At 41.0% G+C, this 19,674-nt stretch overlaps 1 protein-coding gene and 1 non-coding gene across 2 annotated transcripts in view; both read left to right on the forward strand.

Annotated features, from left to right (window-relative positions):
* Window positions 1-19,674, forward strand: part of LOC126342597 (uncharacterized) — a 746,980-nt gene that overhangs the window by 362,087 nt on the left and 365,219 nt on the right. The window lies entirely within an intron of this gene.
* On the forward strand, window positions 19,190-19,264 carry Trnat-ugu (transfer RNA threonine (anticodon UGU)). Its single transcript has one exon. It is a non-coding gene; the product is annotated as a tRNA-Thr (tRNA).

Here is a 19,674-nt window from a genome sequence, read left to right on the forward strand (position 1 = left end):
GATAATTAAGTTTGTACTATTTGAACGCTCTTTATCCACACAATAACCTCTACAAAACAGATACAATTTCCAGTAAAATTTTACTTCAAACAACTTCTAGAAAAAATGTATATAGAACCACTTGTGAAACAAGTAAGTTTTGAAAATAATTTTAAATCAGTAAACATTAGTACTCTCTTTTCCAAGTAATACTCTTTATTAAACTGATTTTTAAATTCATTTCCTAGTTAAGTTTCAAAACATTCAAACATGGACAGTGTTTGTTATATGTATGAGAAACAAGTAATTCTTGCCCAGCACATAAAGTGTACTGGCATAAAACTTTGCCACACATCTAAAAAAATGAACCATAGAGTTATTAATGCCTTTTATGCAAAGGACATTCTCGGATTTCACTACTTAACGGAGAGGATCCTACTTGGAAAAGTGCATAGGATGGACACTTTGTTCAAACACATTTTTGAGCATTAGGATGCACAGAACCAAACACAACATTACTAGTTCACACATTAATATATTTCTGGCCTTTCGTGAGTGTGACAGAGTGGTTACGCAATCGACTTGGTATGTGGCGCCTAGGTGGTCTTTCCACTAGCAATAATACGCTTTATATACCCCTTCTTGGCGTTGTTAATAATGATTTTAAAGCTTTTCCCAAATCTAGAGCACCATTTTACAGCCGCACATTAAATCCGATGCCATTCCATTCCACTTGTAATACTACAAGCCTCACTCGGCACCTGCGCTGTTTGCTCGTCAGTTACTTGCTGTCGACTGCCTACTGTGCTGCTCTCTCGTTTGGCGCCCAGACGAGCGCCACATCCACCTTTTCCTAGCGCGCTAACTCGCTTCGCTGCAGAGGGGAACTACATTGGATTTTTATTTATTTAATGCAAAGTCCCTGTGTATGAAACATTTACAATCTAGTTCCCAACAAACATATTTTTTAAAAAATCTTATCATTTGAGCATATTAAGAAGGCAACACAAATAAACATGATTAAATGGTACTCTCCTCCAAATAATACAAAGAACTTGACTGGCAAGGAGTAAACATGTCACAAAACCTCTACATTCCTTTAAAGTAGATCAAAGACATTACATATTAAAGAAAATAATCTTTACATTACTCATAATAAATCAATATAAATTGCTTACAGTATAGAACCGTGGTATTGAAAAGTGTATTCCTGTCTCTACAATGTTTGGGTTATATTTAAAAATATTTGTTTGATATTATTTAGGAAATTATCAGCTAATTATCGCATTGTTAAAACTGATTTTTTGATGAAATATATTACTTTTAAATTCAAAATAATTACAAGATATAACTAATTGTAACATGTCAATTAGTCCATGTTTTTCCCTACAGACGTTTTTTTAGGATAAATAAGGAGATAAAAGACTGACTAACTTCAAGGAAAAACTTATATAAACTAGACCAGAAAAACTTTCTATTCTCCACAGTCTCAGTAGTTTCGCTTACGGAGATAGCTGTGAACAAGATCACTATATCCAAAGAATTTAGACATGCGTTTCCTGAGACCTGAATGTCTTCCTCTAAATTTGTTAATTCAAAACCATCTTTTGGATGGTGTATTAAATTAAGTTCTTTGCATGGTCTATGATATTGTGTTTTAGGCATATAGGCTGGTTCGCCTTGTCATTCATAACTTCGGTTCAATGCGTAGGAATGCGTTTATTCATAATTTCTAATTTGTTCTTTACTTTTTACATTGTTTTATTTATGTTACTTCAAATCATGTAGCTGGGCTTTTTACCATTCTTGCAATTAAATTTTCTCTGAGGGAAGATTATATTAAATATATCATTATTAATAATAAATATAGTGTAGCTCTTATCTGCTACCGCGATAACAGCTTTATTGACTGCGAGTGCGTTACTTATTTCTCTTATTTCTCTTTTTCTCGTTATTATTTTTATGGGTTCTCTCTTTTTCAAGCGTAACTGCACGACATTATGCCATTATTTACTTTCGATGGCCAGTATAGCCTATTTTCAGATCTCAAGGTAAACACTGAAGTTAATTATATGCTATATACATTAAATATATCTCTCAACTAAGTAAATGAAATAGACTGAAAGCGAATGTATCTAGTTAGTTAAAAACTCGCCACAGCATATGTTGCACGTCCTCAGCTGAACCATTCGCGATACCTGAACGGCTGTCAGTGTGATAATGCGCAAAGACGCTCACGTCACGAGACAAGTGAATACGAAGCTATGTCTGTATTGCAACTGTTTTTTTTTCTCCATGTTGTTCAATACAATGTTTGTAATGTATGAGAGAAAATTCTATTTGATTTTATTAATACATGGACTCATTACATTACAATAGTTACACTTGTTGTGGTATGCCATTAAGATCTTTTGAGATGGTACGTACACTATTGGTCGAAAGTCTTCGATCACCTATCACAAACATAGGTTTTTGGCTAAATTATGAATTTTGTTTTGAACATTCTATTACATCCCTGTTCTGATAATATAGCAATTACAAACGTGTATTTGATTAGTTGCTTGTAGAGACGGACTCTGAAGAGTATCCATAATAGTGAAGGGCCTTTACCTAAGACGGTTCTCTTTAAAAACGGTTCATTCATTCAACCATCTGTGTAGCAACCAGTTCGCATTACTCTGCAGCACACTGTGCGCGTCTAGCAATGAGTTTGTACACCCGATCAGTTTCACTGCAATTGACAAACGTGCTGTAATTGTAGCTCTGCATCAAGACGGGTATTGCAGTAGGACAAAAGCGTCAAAAGTGGCCATAGCCAGAGTACAGTGGTGAATACATTATAGCGCTTCAAGGAAAATGGTGCCAGCCAACTATATCGGTCTGGACCACCCACAGTAGCGTCACACAGGAAATGTAAGTGTAAGTTTCATCCGCCGTTGTCACAGTCAGTGAAACTCTTCTGAGTGTGTGACCGCACTGCCCGTGTCTCAAAGGAAGGCCATCTGCATCAGTGACCAAAACGTCAGAGAATTTTACACATCGACAATGCGGTCACATTTCCACAAGAATTTCATTGGCAATTCAGGGAAGATCAGTTGATATGCCATCAGAAGACGCATACTACACGTGAAATGTCCGAGGAAGTAAAGAGCAGCTCCAACCTCTCTCTCAAGAGTGCAGCGCAGTCTTCGTGACCAGGGTTATAGAGGTACATCACGGACAAAATTGTTTATGCAATCAAGATACGATGAATAGAATACGACAGGCATACTAATATAAAAAATTGGAGTTGTGGTCCGAAGTCTTATGAACTTAAGTTTGAATTATTTGGAAGCAATCGCTGACTGTTAGTTCGTCCATGGAGGAGGTATGAGGGAATGTTTTGTGGTAATATGGTCGGTGATCTAGGCAGAATTAATGGAACGTTAAAAAAGGAAGGAGTTCATGGGACACCGGTAAACAATTTATTTCCATCTGGCAAGCTATTTATTGGCTTTATGTTTATTCTTCATCAGGGCAGTAACCCCAAACCTGCTTCTAAGTTGTGCAAAGAGAGTACGTCAACAACATTAGGAACTGCCGAATATGATATGGCCACGAAGACACATAACTTAAATCCCTTTGACATCTTACCTTACGGCTTGACAGGGAGGACAGGAAACCGAGATAATCTGATGTTAAGACATATAGAATAGTTGCACAAGTGTTGAACTGTAGTATCAGCACTACAAAATCTGGTCTCCAGAATTCCTTGAGTTTCTGCAGCTGTTCTGAGCATAAGGTTGGTAACTTTCAGGCAGCTAAAATCTAAATGACATTGCGTTGTAGTTAATGGTAAAGAGTTAATTCAATTTATTTTCTAGGTCTGTCTCGTTTCTACGATATCTTAATACATTGAAATAAAGTATACAGCTTTTATATCGAGTGACTGATAACTTTTGACCGGTAGTGTACATGCCATCCCAAGTGCAAGAGTTGCACAACGTCCCAAGTGCAGATATTATATTGTTAAAGGTATATGCTTATGTAAAGCCAGTTACAGTTTCGTCGTTGTTGCAAAATACTGGTGCAAGTTGTTTACATGAGAATAGGGCAACTGTCTGAAGCAGAATTCGACAAACATTCGGATGGTTACCAGAGAAACGAAGGTACACGTGAGGCAATATTGTTCCTAGGACTCGACTTAAATTAGAAGACAGGGTGAGGAAACGCGAAGCTTGAGAGCATTAACTGAAAGTCAGTAATTAGCAGTGATAAAAAAGGTGCTAAAAGTTCTGCATAGCTTTTGCAGTTATAAAACTCGAAGAAACGAAATGGAAGCAGTGGTCGAGAAAGGATTGAGTCTATGCCCACTCTGCACAATGAACAAGTAGTTACGGATGCCATGGAGAAATTAGGGAGGGAAATGATTGTACTGCCAGAAGAATTATTACATGATGTTTTGAAAAGAGGACTATAAAAGGATAACATAGGTACTGGAGTGTAATCGTATAAAACTCAAGTGGCACTGAGGCGGTTAGAAATAAAATGTGGCATTAAAATTAGTAGACGCGTTTTGTTACCTGGGGAGCAATATAACTACCGATGCTCGAAGGAAAGAGGATATAATACTGTATACAGACAGTCAAGAGCATTTCTGAAACAGATACATTATATAACCTCCAATATCAACTTACATGTAATGATGTCTTGTCTGAATGCATTTGTGTGTAATGTAGCTTTATGTGGAAATGAAACAGAGAACAAACGCTTCAAACAAGAAAACTTAAGCTTTTGAAATCTGGTGCAAGAAAAGAATGCCGACGATAAAATCTATAGGTCGGATAACTGATAAAGGGGTACTATGTAGAAGTAGAGAGCAACGAAATTCATATCACGCCTTCAGTGAAGGAAGAGATGGAATGATTGCACGTCCTGAGGCATCAAAGAATAGTAATTTTTATCGGAACGAAGTATGGGGGAGAGGAGATAAAAATTTTGGAAGCAGACCTAGATTCGCTAACAGTGAGCAGGTGCAAATGGATTTCTATTTTTGTAGTTAGGCAGAGCTGAAGAGGCCTGTACAGAATAGACTATCGTGGAGCTATGTCAAACCAGTCGTCAGAGCGAAGAACACAACAACAATAATAGAAACATCTAATAATTTTACCGTGTTTCGATTCTGTTGTATAACGTCCTTGGCATTTATTGTAGCTGTTAACATTCCTAATTTGATCGTCAACATTGCTACAACCACCCTGTGGACGTTCGATTACAGCAGGTGGTAATTATTAATAACGAAGTTAGACACTAATATAGAATGGAAAGCATTTTCGTATGCGCTGTGTGGCGGCGTAGTCATGTAGCTTTCAAACGTGGCTAAACGATGTAGCTCCTACTCTCCCAGGGTTCTGCGACGTTTAATGAGAAGAATATATTACTACCAGCCACATGGGCTGACTAGTCTCCGAAATATTTGTAGAAAAACCTGGTACCAATATCTTTCAATCACTAGAAGCCCTGCAGTTTGCACGTGGTTGCACACTTGTCTCGTTACTGAGTTCGCCATCTCCACGTTCACTGCTCGAGCTATGATCAATAATCGCAACCCTTAAAAGCTACTTGTTGGCTGCGCCCTTTGTCTCACATGGAGTGCCACCCCTCTCCGGGATAACAGTTCCACTCCAGAGAACTGCAATTTTGCTTTGAAGCGTTCCAACGACGTCTGCCTAATCGTCTCTCATGAACAGGTGGTCGCGCTTCAGCGTAGCTCAAGTGATTTAAGCCTTCCGGTGCTGCCAATATAGCTGACGAATGCTCAGAAACCATCAGGCAGAGCACAACGCACCTAATTAATAGCTAGACTGCAGTGAATATTCTCTCTCTCTCTCTCTCTCTCTCTCTCTCTCTCTCTCTCTCTCTCTCTCTCTCTCAGTCATTGTTTTGATATTTCTCAGAGACTGCAAAAGCAATGCTACTGAATACGAACCTAAGTGTCAACGAGATATGTATACATGTTAGTTCAAATGGTTCAAATGGCTCTGAGCACTATGGAACTTGACATCTGAGGTCATCAGTCCCCTAGAACTTAGAACTACTTAAACCTAACTAACCTACAGACATCACACACATCCATGCCCGAAGCAGGATTCGAACCTGCGACCGTAGCAGTCGCGCGGTTCCGGACAGAGAGCCTAGAACCGCTAGACCACCGTGGCCGGTATACATGTTAGTGTTTTTTCCGAGTCTGCGCTACCCCATACTCTCTCCTTCTTTGTTTAGACTTTTTACCTGATTGATTAGCACCGTCATAGTGCCTAATTGTGGTTCAGGAGTGTCAGCTTACTCGTAGGTGCCACTTCTCGCATCGATGATAGACGCCATTGGCGGCGTTAAGAAAGATCAACGTCCGGACCACGAGTTCCCCTTCACTCTTATGGAAATGACGGGTACCTGTAGTTCCAGAATCTTCATATGCCGGTATTTTTTATGTATGTACGTGTTCCCTTCACACTGTTTCAGCTTGACTCGCTGACGACTTGGCTATTTCAGCGCTTAAGAATAAACATTATTCTCAGTCTAGTCTTGCCTCACTTCATTCTGTTTCACGCTGCCACTTGTACAGCCGCAGTTTGGTATTATCTCTCGAATCGATACGTATCCTTAATCATAAATGACAAAAAGACAACTTCTAGATGCAGTTTATTTGCTCTTTTCAAGCATAATAATGCTATAGAAAAAGAAAAACTTTGAGCTTGCATATTTCTCAGTTTTCAAGAATGAATCATTCTGCTGTATAAGTGTTTCTTTGTTTTTTATTAGTCGTATGACTGGTTTCATACGATCCGCCACGAATTGTTCATCATGTCAGAGAAGAGCCCAACTATCTGTTAGATATATCGCAATCTTTGCCTATATCTTCAGTTTTTACCTCAGTTATTACAGTTAGCTAAAGCATCTCCGTCTGAAGTATCTCTGATACATGTCCTCTCCTCCTGGTCTTTTTCATTGGCAGTGTTATCCACGTATTCCTTTCTTCTCCGATTTTCTTCGTTCTTCATAAGTCCACCTAATTTTTAACATCCTTTATAATAATAATCTCCAGCGCCTTGATTCCTCTCCATCGTCTCCGCAGTTCAAGAGCCACTTCCGCACATTAATGTGCTGTGCAACATACGTGAGTTCGCACAGATTTCTTCCTCAAATTAAGGCAGATTTTTGATTCCAGTAGATTTCTACACGGCATTAGCGTAGTCTTTTCCTGTCCTAGTCTTTGGTTTATGGCTTTCATGTTTCGTCGGTAACGTGTTATTTTACTTTCGAAGTAATGAATTGCTTCCCTCCGTACTTCCCAAACTTAATGTGAGGGTTATTGCTACACTCATTCTCCTACTCCTCATTACATTTCTCTTTCTCCCAATTATTTTAAATCGAGTGTGTTCATTGGGCTGTTCACTCCACGCATCAATTTCTGCATTTCTTCTTCAGTTTCAGTAAGAAGAGCAATGTCATCAACGTGTCGAATCATTGATGTTTGCTCATAATTAATTTTGAACTCAGGTTTTCTTAATAGCTAGAAAACATTAAAATAGAAAACGGAAGTTAAGAATTGTGAAGTGTTTGACATTGGTCTCAGATTACAGTCTCAGTAAGAGCATTAGATTTTCCACGGTGCTAAGGTCTACAACAGAAATAAGACGCCGCATTTAGGTATAACAAATATCCCAGATTGACATGTATACCGTCGGAGTGGAGGCATGCCGAAAGACTTGTACCACGCTGTAGTCACACGACATTTTGAATACGATACTGTTAACGCAGTGCTATCCGGCAGCTACATCGAGAGCACAAACAGCAGATAATTTAAGTTACAATATCGAAGTATTATAATAATTCGATGGAAACCCACAGGGAATTTGGTTAACGTTGTATCGATTTCCGAACGAGCGTCGATCATATCCTGAAAAACAGGACAGTGAACTCAAAGATCTTTCCACCTTGAGAAAAAATAATAATAGTAATACAATTTCTCCTTGAAGCAATGCGACAGTACGTGAATTAGTAAACAAAGTTTCACATAGCAAGAGGATATGCACACTTCGATTGGTAGGGTAAAACATGAGTAGAAATTCATATTCCAGTCCAATTCCTTTGAGCTAAAAGAACATTCCAGTTTTAAACATTACCATAATACTCCTTGAAGTATTTTAATAAATCGATGAAAACCCGCAGGGAATTTTCTTAACGTTGTATTTAATACACATATTTCTTTAAACAGTACATTTTTACAGCAAGTGCTGTATTATAGTACATTAGCTTTAAAACGATGTTCTATAATTGGAGAGATAAGCACAAATGGAGTGCACAGAAAAAAACAGTGGCATCCCAGATACCCTTAAGAGGGCTGAAGATCATTTACTCAGTGAGACCACACATCTTGCCACATCCATAGTAGTTTTTTTGGTTGCATTATAAACAGCGATGAATTGTATTTTATTGCTGGATGAAAAGTAGTAAAATTAGCTGTGTCGTCGGGAAAAGTTCTTTAGAGAGCACACGTCAGATAATCTCAGTCACGTCGCTAATCAGTATTAACTGTTCAAACACCTTTGCTTTACGCTAATGATTTGCGCGGTTTATTTTAGTAATCGGAAACCATTTCTCGACATTCTTTTGATCACAGGAAATTGCCACTTAAAGCCACAATGAAGTTAAGAAGAGAGCACTATGGCTCCAATAGTGGAAGGCACAATACAGTTACTGCGCACTAATTAACCCGTCATGATGTGTCAAGGCTTAGACCGTACTCACATCTTCAGTAAGTAGGAGAGTTATCTGAGCAAGTAGCAGCCCGCCACTCACCAAGCTGACGTCATTCAAACTTTCTGCTGTTATCACGAGAACAAAACAATAAATGATGATTAATGGTATCACCTTCAGTAGTTTGTTTTACTCTCTGTATTCAAATGCGACGGTTTCTGTGATGGACTCTGCTGTCATCAGGGTTTTCCACACTGCCATAACGGAGGTCACACTTTAATATAGAGAGCTAAACACACGGCTGAAAGCAGTACCATTAATTCTGGTACTCTACCATCCGCTGTCTTACTCTCGATACCAAATAAGATATTCATAAGGAAAAAATAAAACTGCAATCTTTTGTTATATACACTATCGGGAACACTTACAGTTCCTTCTTTTAGTGGAAACAATAAAATCACTTAATCATCTGATATCATCCTCTCCCCAGTGTTGTCATGGAACCGAAGATTCCACATCAAAAGAGTAAGAGAAGGAACAAAAATTCCATAACAAACGGCCCCCGTGAATCGCGATCGGTAACACACCAGACGATAAAAATTCATTTGTTCGGAAACCGGTAGTGGGCACAATAAAAATTTGTGGATTAAGAAAATGTCCTGCGGTTTCATTTTTCCAAATGTCATGTTCTTCGCTGATATCATGACCGGATGTCGGATGCCTCTCATGCTACTGAGCGCAATTAAAAAACTATGGAATCGGTACAGGAGTCTCCAATCTGACTGCGGTCAACATTTCGGTGGTGAGTTGATACTTAAGACCTCGGGAACACCTTACTACAGAAGGCACTAATCAGCCAAAAGAGATTGCCTGCGCTAGCTACTCACATAAACCCATTAATGCTAATAAATTTTGCAATATGTCTCGTCGGCCACTGTTTAACTTCTGGGAAGCTACGGTCGAGGAGTGAGACAAACATAGGAAGGAGCGTTTCAGCTACCGTGTAGGTGGCATTTCATGTCCAGCCTGTTAAAATATGTGTGTTGGATCAACAAGGTATTGAGGATTAGCAGCAGATTTGGTTGCACCGATGAACAAAGGTACGCATTATCAGGCAATCTGCCATTCTTATGGTTACTGTTCTGTTTTTATATCAGAATGAAGCTATTTTTTGTTAGTTATTTCGTGCAGTGTAACGATACGAGCATCCTGTACAGCAGAGCAGCTATCTCCTATTCATCTGCTCAAGGCAAATGGACAAGAAACTTATGCTACTTATCCGCTAACTATGCATTTTATGAAAAATATTCAACCAGAGCAACCCTGTCTCAAAGGACATAAAGACATCTAAAAATCTTCCTTATCGACACGAGGAGTCATATTTCACGCGATCGTACCGTGATATACAACAACACACGTAATAACTGTTGCTCCCTTTCCATTTCCCCCTTCCCCAACCCCAGTGGTATCGCTTTTGTGGGTGCACGGAAGGTGGAAAAGTCTTCCAAACTTCCGACATATTAAAAAAAAATCAAATGACTGTGAGCCCTATGCGACTTAACTTCTGAGGTCATCAGTCCCCTAGAACTCAGAACTACTTAAACCTAACTAACCTAAGGACATCACATACACACATGCCCGAGGCAGGATTGGAACCTGCGACCGTAGCGGTCACGCGGTTCCAGAATGGAGCGTCTAGAATCGCTCGGCCACCTCGGCAGGCCGACAAATTAAAAGATTTGCTCTCACCATGTGATATAAATCAGGACTGCGGTGCATCGATAACGAGACAAGTAATCTTACATGTCTTGTGAAGCGTTCCGTGCACTATGCGTTCTGGTATCTGTTCTCCGGTGTTCCGCTGTTGGGATAAAGCTATGGATCAATTACTTCTTGTATATACCATCAAACGTAAGAATATATGACTGATGTGGCTCGTTGGCTTTTGCTGTAGATGACTGAACCTACTGAATTTCATACGGTGAAGGGGGAACATTCAACAATACATTCCAGCCACTGGAATTTACTTCCTTCGAATTGTAAAATAGCTTCCACACTGAGTTCGTCAACCGATGCCTTATCAACCTTGCTTCCTCACTACGAGCAGTCCTACCCAAAACATGTACTTGGAAGTTATGTGCCGATGACGTAAAGCAAATTTTGTAACACTTGCCTGCTAATGGTACTGTTCTCCACCTCTACACCTTCAGATGGTTAACGTTTTGTTTTCAGATCTTCCTACACCTTCAGCTGGTTAACATTTTGTTTTCAGATTTCCCTTTAGTGTCGAACTAATATGTATTTGTCTGTTACGTATAATACAGAAAATCTCATGATAGACAAAGGCATAAACGAACAGTTTGGAAGCAACAGCCACATAAATTCTATCTAAAACCATAGAACATTGTCCATCAGCTATAGGTGCTGTCCAGTATGAGATATTGGACTAGCAGACAACATTACATTTCGTAAATAATGATTGAATGTCTGCGGTACTGAACTATCATTTTCGTTCATTAACAAAATAGAACATGAAAATATGAAACTACTTTCAAATTAATCTTCATGTATAGAAAGTTAGGATTAAATTAATTAAACACAGCTCAAAATTAATCATGAACACAAAATAAAGCAAAAATTACCTTCTAACTCTGGCGTGCATGGGAATATAACTCAGCTGTTTTAATTTTAATTTCACTACACTTTATTACTGTCCTCTACATCCAAATCTGAATACAGGTTGGTACAGGAAGCTCCTAAAACAAGACAAGAGCGAACATGTAACAATAAACATAATGATTTCACAAGCCAAGAACTCACCCCGAACTCGAGATTGCAACACGATACCAATAACTATAATTGAAAATGCATTTTCATAAATAAGAAACTTTTATAATTCAACGTTAAGCAAAATCTATTCAGTGTCAGTTAATGACGCGGCACAATTACTCTACAGTTACTTTACTTGAAAGGCAACGCACACTGTAGGACTAACCTTCCAACAGCAAAGAATTAGGGAACGGTTGCTGTGACAATCTAGCGGTCCAATGATTGCAAATTTTATATTTTTAAGTAAGAATCCATATCGATAAACACGACCCGCTTAAGATGAATAAAATGGAAATCACATAAATGCTTTAAAAGTCACTTTACATTCGTATGAAACTAAACCTTTTTTTTATAAAACCAGCCAGCACATTTACATAATAAAATTAACGTAAGGATAAGGAAGATCATTACTATTAGCACCCGGGGAAAACACATTACAATTACAGCACGGAAAATGAGCAAAGTAAGTTTTTTTTTTTTTACTCATTCACTTTTCTACACGGTTTTGTATTTGTGGGGATCCACAGCCTCCAGATGTTTAATAAACGTTAACATGGTTTATAGTAGACATTTTTATGAAAGCATTATAACCGGTTTCGGCATTCAAAAGCCATCTTCAGATGCCATGGGAGGCATTTGGTGAACAAATATTCTTGCGTTGTCAACCTAAGTAAATAAATCACCGTGACCGCAAACGGAAAGTTTTTTTTAATTTCAAAGTGAAGAAAGTTTTACAGATTTGAAGATGCTCGCTTATATCACGCCGAAGCAAAGAGGAATTTAGTTCAACCACAAAGAACAACTTTCCATCAGCTCACAACGCCTTCCCAAAATAACAACTAGAGACGCGTAGCACTGTTTGCATTCCACTTTATAGGGGCCACCAAGAGCCGCCGCCCAGAACGGTTACAACAGCCAACTCGATTCGCTGCAACGGGAGCTACGAGCAACTTCCTTAACGTAGAGCTTCGTATATCCATTTAAGCCCCTACACGACGGCTTAATAACACGTCACAACACTGCTCTGCTTCCATTGCTGTGTCCAACAAGCTTTAAAGTATGCTTTGGTACCAGACCACCACTGAGCTTCGACGAAACAATGCAATCCGCTCGGCTGTAAACCAACACATACACTAGCCCGTCCACCACTGTCTCCACCTTTCCACGCTTTCGCCCGTTATGCCTCGGCTCTGCACGAACGCCACATCGTAGCGATACATCGCGGTCCGATATCGAGACTCTCTGCCATCGACTACGGACCGACTCAGTGTTAGTACACTACAAATCAAGATTTAGAGGAGAATTACCGGAGTCAAACTTCCTGATCATTACATTAATAAAAGTTACAAACATATCCAAAGCTATAAATACCGCCTGTATTTCAAGAGAACATCGTAGGATGTCCCTTCTTCAATAAACATTATTCAGCTTAATTCTCTATCGTCCACATCAATTACAGACTTCAGAACAGAACCCTTGTTATTGAATTAATGAAATTTGAGAAAACTATTGTGGTTGCCAACATTTCCGGATTTTGGAACAGTGCCTATAAAGAGACGATTGAAATTAGGTTGGCTGAAAATTTAATCAACAGATACAATGGGTTTCCTCTAAGCAAAACGTGCAATCCTGTATTATCTCGCATCAAAACGTTCTTCGGTGCGGCTTTGATTGCGGTATATCGTTGCGAGTTGTGTTTCACTAAGGGCGCCACCACCTCCCTGTTTTGGGAGGCAGAAACCATGATGGGCGGCGCATGCGCCGTATACTTAACGGTGGCCTATATAGGACGTCAATTTGCAACCTGGCGTCAGTTCTCAGCGGGACTCATCAGCAGAAGTAGTATTATCCTGAAGATGGCGAACAGTTGGATCGCCATAATATCGAGTCAAGTTGAGTTCAGGATCCGGAAGCAAACCCGAAGAGACTTTCAACATTTACCTTTCACTTTATATTTCTGTATAATTTATTAATTCGCAGTTCTAGCCAGTCATAGACTGTTTTACTCCAAGATCACAGCTACAAGTCATGATTTGTAGTGAAGCAGCTCTGAGGCATGAAGACACACGTGTGAGGGTCGACGATACGTCTACATCGAGCTGTTCTTTTTAAACAGAGCCGTGGAAAACGAAAGTACCCAATGTACGTATAACCACAGGTAAAGGTGCAGCTGGTTACCTCGTATGGGATGCCGTTAGGACGAACAACTGCTCAGCAGTAATCGTTAGTTTCTGCTACACCAATTCGTTTCCATGTTAAAACGAAAACAAGAGCTACTTAGTCGCACCGTAGATGTTTCTTACACAATGCGTCTGTTATAGTTGGCTGCCTACATTCATGAATGGCACAATGAGGCGATGTCAAGTGATGTCCTCTCCTTCCATGTTCTCGTTTTCGTACTTCCCAGCCGGACTCTGTGACCGAGCCGTTCTGGGCGCTTCAGTCCGGAACCGTGCTGCCGCTTCTCTCGCAGGTTCGAATCCTGCCTCGGGAATGGATGTGTGTGATGTTGTTAGGTTAGTTAGGTTTAAGCAGTTCTAAGTCTAGGAGACTGATGACCTCAGACGTTAAGTCCCATAGTGTTTAGAGCCATTTTTTTTCGTACTACCTGGCGTCAGTTGACGTTACGGTGACTAGTACTGCAATAACAGGATGTCTGAATACGCGTTCGTGGAGTCCACGGATATGTTGTTAATTCACGGTGAAGGTTGCCGTTATGGATCGTCGGTACCACGTGAAATTTTCAGATCCTGTGACTCCATCTCAACCGATGTTTTCCACAGAAGAATAACGGCTGCGGGAAGGTGCGAAGCTCACGAGCGATAGAACAAACAGTTGTGCTCCAAAATTGCGGCGCACTTTCGTATTGGAAGAGGAAGCGCTTCATCACATTGAAGAGAAAGCATCGACGAGTACTCGGGCCATTGCATGTGACATACATGCGTTTCGCTTGTCGTCTGTCGTGTCTTGCATGAACAGCATCTACTCCAGTATCGCTCTCAGAAGGCACACACACGCAGTGTTCTCGTAGGGTTTTGCGGCACGTGTCAATTATGTATTTGGTTTTTACACCGTCGTGTGGATTTTTCTCAGAGCCCAATGCGCATTTTGCTAACTGACGAAGCGAATTTCAGCACTGAAAGTGATTTGTACGCTCTAAATAGTCACATTTGGAATAAAGATAGCCCCAGAGGCACGAGTAGGAAGATTGTAGCACACCTTCGGACTCAATGTCTGGGTATGGATCTGCGATCGTTGTATGATTGGACCGTGCGTCCTTCCTTCCACTTAACGGTTAACAACTGTTTGATATTCCTGCAACAGGTGCACGCGGAGTTTTTGGAAGATGTGCTATTGGTCTTGTTTACGAGACCCATGTCCAGTTGGAGGAAGATAAAGTTGTACCGATCTTGGCTGCGTAGAAAAGATTAACCATACACAACGCTTGTTGGACAGGGATGGCGCGAACTTACTGCACAGATATACGCTGTACACCGAATTTGTTGCCGTCATGTAGAACAGTAAATATTAGTGAAATCCGTACACGTCGCTTTCCTTGTAACGTGGAAATGCACCTTATGTGACACTTGGTCTACTAAGTCCCCGTACGACTTCTTTAAGTGTATAACATGAATTGTGAAACACGCTATAGGTGCTGGATAACTCAGAACGCTTCAGATCCGAAGTCTTCCCCATTTTTCTCAGTCCCATTCTATTGGCTAGCTGAATGAAGCCATACCACTCCTTCATGAGCAAACTTGTTCCTCTGGAACATGAACTCATTTATGTGACGTTGATTTTTGCTAGGTAGGATACCGGTTCGAGTTGAGTTTTGCGGGGTAGGATGTCGGTAGATGTGAGTAAATGAGCACCCTCGTATCGAGCTAGTAATTGCTAATGCTTCTAGTGAGGCTTGTGCTTTCAGGTAAATTCAATTCGTGTATTACGTTCGGTCTTACAGACATGTTTTATCTTTAGTCCTTTACCGACCACTAGGATTACTATGCTTGACGCATTAAATGAATTAGCAATTGCGAATGAGGAACAATCATCAGCTGTTGAATGAAATGCCGACAATGAAAATTGGTGCCAGATCTGGACTCTTTCCCGCTTATCGCGAGCGGTCCCCTCACCATTTCGCTATCCGTACACGACTCACAGACGGCCCCAATCTTCCACATGTCGCCAAACATGCCTCTGCTACCTGCACTCGTACATATATTATGTATATTCCAGTACAAGTCAGATGTTGTACTTCAAATATATAGTACCATGTAAGATGCTGACAAGTTACATATTAGAGGTTTTAATACGGCTGTACAATTCTAGTGGTAATTCGTCGTGGTTTGCAACGTGAACAAATTTGTTCCCATGTAGAGGATTTTTTTTTTGTGTGTGTCCCGTTATGGTCATCCCTCGTTATATTCAAGTGCGGTTGTCCAGCGACTTTTTCCTCTAATATATGTCTGGTAATTTGAAACAGTTATTTCTGTGCCACTGTCCACCACACGTTTTTGAAACAGGGTTTTGCAGTTGCAAGTACTTTCTACTACAGAGTGCACAACTCACTGAGTGTAACTATTGTCTATCATTCAGGGAACCGATTTTGGCTCTGAGGACTTTTCTGTGCCACTGTCCACCACACGTTTTTGAAACAGGGTTTTGCAGTTGCAAGTACTTTCTACTACAGAGTGCACAACTCACTGAGTGTAACTATTGTCTATCATTCAGGGAACCGATTTTGGCTCTGAGGACTATGGGAATTATCTTCTAAGGTCATCAGTCGCCTAGAACTTAGAACTACTTAAACCTAACTACCCTAAGGACATAACACACATCCATGCCAGAGGCAGGATTGGAACCTGCGACCGTAGGGGTCGCGCGGTTCCAGACTGTAGCGCCTAGAACCGCTCGCCCACTCCGGCCGGCCCCAGGCTATGACCTTCACGAAGAAACATATACCTGAACCTCTGCCACCAGTCCGCATCATGGGTGGCCCCATTCCATAGTCGAACACCGACTGCTACCTGGGTGTCACACTGGATAGGGGCCTTACATGGAAGACGCGCATCACCGAAATACGGGGTAAGGCATGTGGCAAAATGCGCCTCCTTCACCCCTTCCTTAACCCACGACCACACTGTTTCTACACTGCTGAAAGACGCTGTATCTGGAACTTATCAGACCCGTGCTGGAAATACGCCGCTGTGGTGTGGGGGAGTGTCGCTGAGACTCACATCAGCAGTCTCCAGAATATTCAGAACAGGTGACTGGCACTACATCTTCCGCGTTATTTCAGCATGGCCGAACTACATCGGTTAACGGACGTGCCGATGCTGAAGGAACACATCAAGCATTGTTCCCTCTTGTATGCCGACACGAGAAGATCCACGAATCCTCTCATCAGGAATCTGGGAAACCAGATACACTGGCAAGAGATAACGAGATGGCCTGCCTTGCTACGGGAGTAGCAACGCTGCTCAGACAGCAAGAGAAAGCAAAAAGAATGTCAAACCAGAAGAAGCAAACCAAGAAGCAATGAACCGAAAATCAATCCAGAGGAAGAAGAAGGTAAAGCAGCTTCAGTTCTCTAGTCACACGAAAATCTTAAATAACATCGACTATTGCAGAACATACATGTATTACATTCATAAAAAACGCCCAGAAGACGAAAAATTTATCATGTAAAGAGATGCAAACCTACATCCCTCGATTCCATAAGCCACCACATTGTCCATTACGTTTTCTTTTTTTCATCGTTGAATACTCCACTCTTTTTTATATTATTACAGAGGGCACCCAGCCGTCTGACTCGACTAGCTGAGCCTACTCATGTAATATTTGTCGCAGTCTCTGTTATCAGAGTATGTCTTAAAGTGGTATATCACTGACCCGTCATTAACCGACAGTTAATGGTAAGGGTGGCTTGTTCGTGATTTCTTTTCAATGCACCGTTGCCTTGAAACGGCATACTGCAAGTTGTAACGCAAAACAGTTACATATGCCAATGTAGAATGTGTGTGAATTCTTATGGGACCATACTGCTGAGTGCATCGGTCCTTACTCTTACACATTACTGAAACTAACTTATGCTAAGAACAACACACAGCCGTGCGGTTCTGGGCGCTACAGTCTGGAACCGAGCGGTCGCTACGGTCGCAGGTTCGAATCCTGCCTCGAGCATGGATGTGTGTGGTGTCCTTAGGTTAGTAAGGTTTAATTAGTTCTAAGTTCTAGGTGACTGATAATCTTCAGAAGTTGAGTCGCATAGTGCTTAGAGCCATTTGAACCATTTGAACAACACACATACCCATGCCCGATGTAAGACTGGAAGCCAATATAAAAACTATGCTGCTGCATCGATTCTCGATATTGCGGTGGGACTAGCGACATTGCCTATGATGTCAAAATGACCTCAAGATTGCTGGAAACGTTGAGAGACGAATTTTACCCTAGTAGTGTTCCGTTCACGGAATAACGCTACGAGTTAAGGAGTGCCTAGCTCTCTTTCTGCTACTTCGACAACGTTCATTTGTAGCTTCGGTAGTGTTTCTCGTGTTAAGATATATGTTACTATCGCTGCTCCTTCAAGCAAGCTATGGAAATCATTCCTTCAAAACACTATAAAATTTGCTATCACCAAGAATGATGTACTGCAATGGAATATTTTTAACGGTGGTGAACAACAACGGTAGTACTATAACCACCGCAAAGCACGCTACAAAATACAACTTTCACGTTAAGAAAGGCCAATATACAATCATTGTTGTAATGTAATGAAATCATTTGCTTTTACTTTTAACAAGTAACCAGCAGCCAATAGGCTTTGCAGGTAGAGTAATATGTCACACGAAAGTTATACAGACAAAAGGCAATATAGAGCCATGCTACATAACTTTCTTAGTTCCTTGTACTAAAGTACCACTGATAGTCAGAGCAGAGGCGGAACTAACCACCAGCACAGTCAGTAACGTGAGACGGTTGACTTAAGGCATGCCGCGTCGATGAAGCCCTTCGGTACATTCCCACGGCAAGCAACTGCGGCTCATCGAAGGCTGGCTTATGGACTCCATACAGCAGGCGTAGCGGGTGACCGTGTTTGCTGCTCGTCCCCTGTTGTCAGACCAGCACGCTAACAGCTTGGCTCAGCGGGTAGTCGCCTCGCTGCATAGCACTCGGCATTTCACACATGACTCATCACCGACGAGGTGACAGCAGGCGTACACATCTCCAACTGCATGTCGTCAAGGCTGCGCCCCATTCTCCACGGCACACGCTCTTGCCACACATATTGCTCTGATTCTGATAAAGAGATTTGATTCTGAAAAGAGAAAGAATACTGAACAACAATTATTTATCATTATATTTACTAAGATGGTATCTGTTCTTTCGGATATGTCCGAAAGAACAGCTACCATCATAGTAAATATATAGTTAAGGCTCACCGGCCACTTGACCATCTTCTTCTTCTGTGCGAATGAACAAACGGTGCCCGAACTCTTACGGGAAAAGACAACACGCCGCGAGTAATGAATATAATGGGCGGAGGCACTAAGAATGTAGAGAGAGACAATACGTTCAGAATGTGGATTTCGCGGGAGGCGTGCCAGAGTTAAGTCCCTGCAGTCGCGCTGCCCTCTGTGTCCTCGGTGGCTCAGGTGGAAAGAGCGTCTGCCATGTAAGCAGGCGGTCTCGGGTTCGATTCCCGGGCGGGACACACATTTTCATCTCTCCCCGTTGACGTATGTCAACGCCTGTAAGCACCTAAGGGTTTTCATTTCATTGTAATTATATATCACTAGTCTCCATAGCAAGTTCATCCGCTCTTTCATTACCTACCATACCAAAGCGTGTTTTCAAAGGGCTAAACACAGTCATTCTACTTCACTGAACACATCCGTAACAGACTGTAGAATTTTGGAAAATGCGTATTTCTCTTCCTCCACCATTAGGACTTACATAAAAATTTCAGAGCGCTCCTAGAATCCGGAAGCGTTAATAACACGGATTTTGGCAGTATTTAATGAGCACCAGTATATTAGTAGTTTAACCAAGAAAAACATAAGCTTTTATTCGGTATACGAAAGAAGCGGTTTGTCCATTATGGTTGAAATGGTTCAAATGGCT

Source organism: Schistocerca gregaria, chromosome 1 (genome assembly GCF_023897955.1).
Source record: "Schistocerca gregaria isolate iqSchGreg1 chromosome 1, iqSchGreg1.2, whole genome shotgun sequence".
NCBI lineage: Eukaryota > Metazoa > Arthropoda > Insecta > Orthoptera > Acrididae > Schistocerca > Schistocerca gregaria.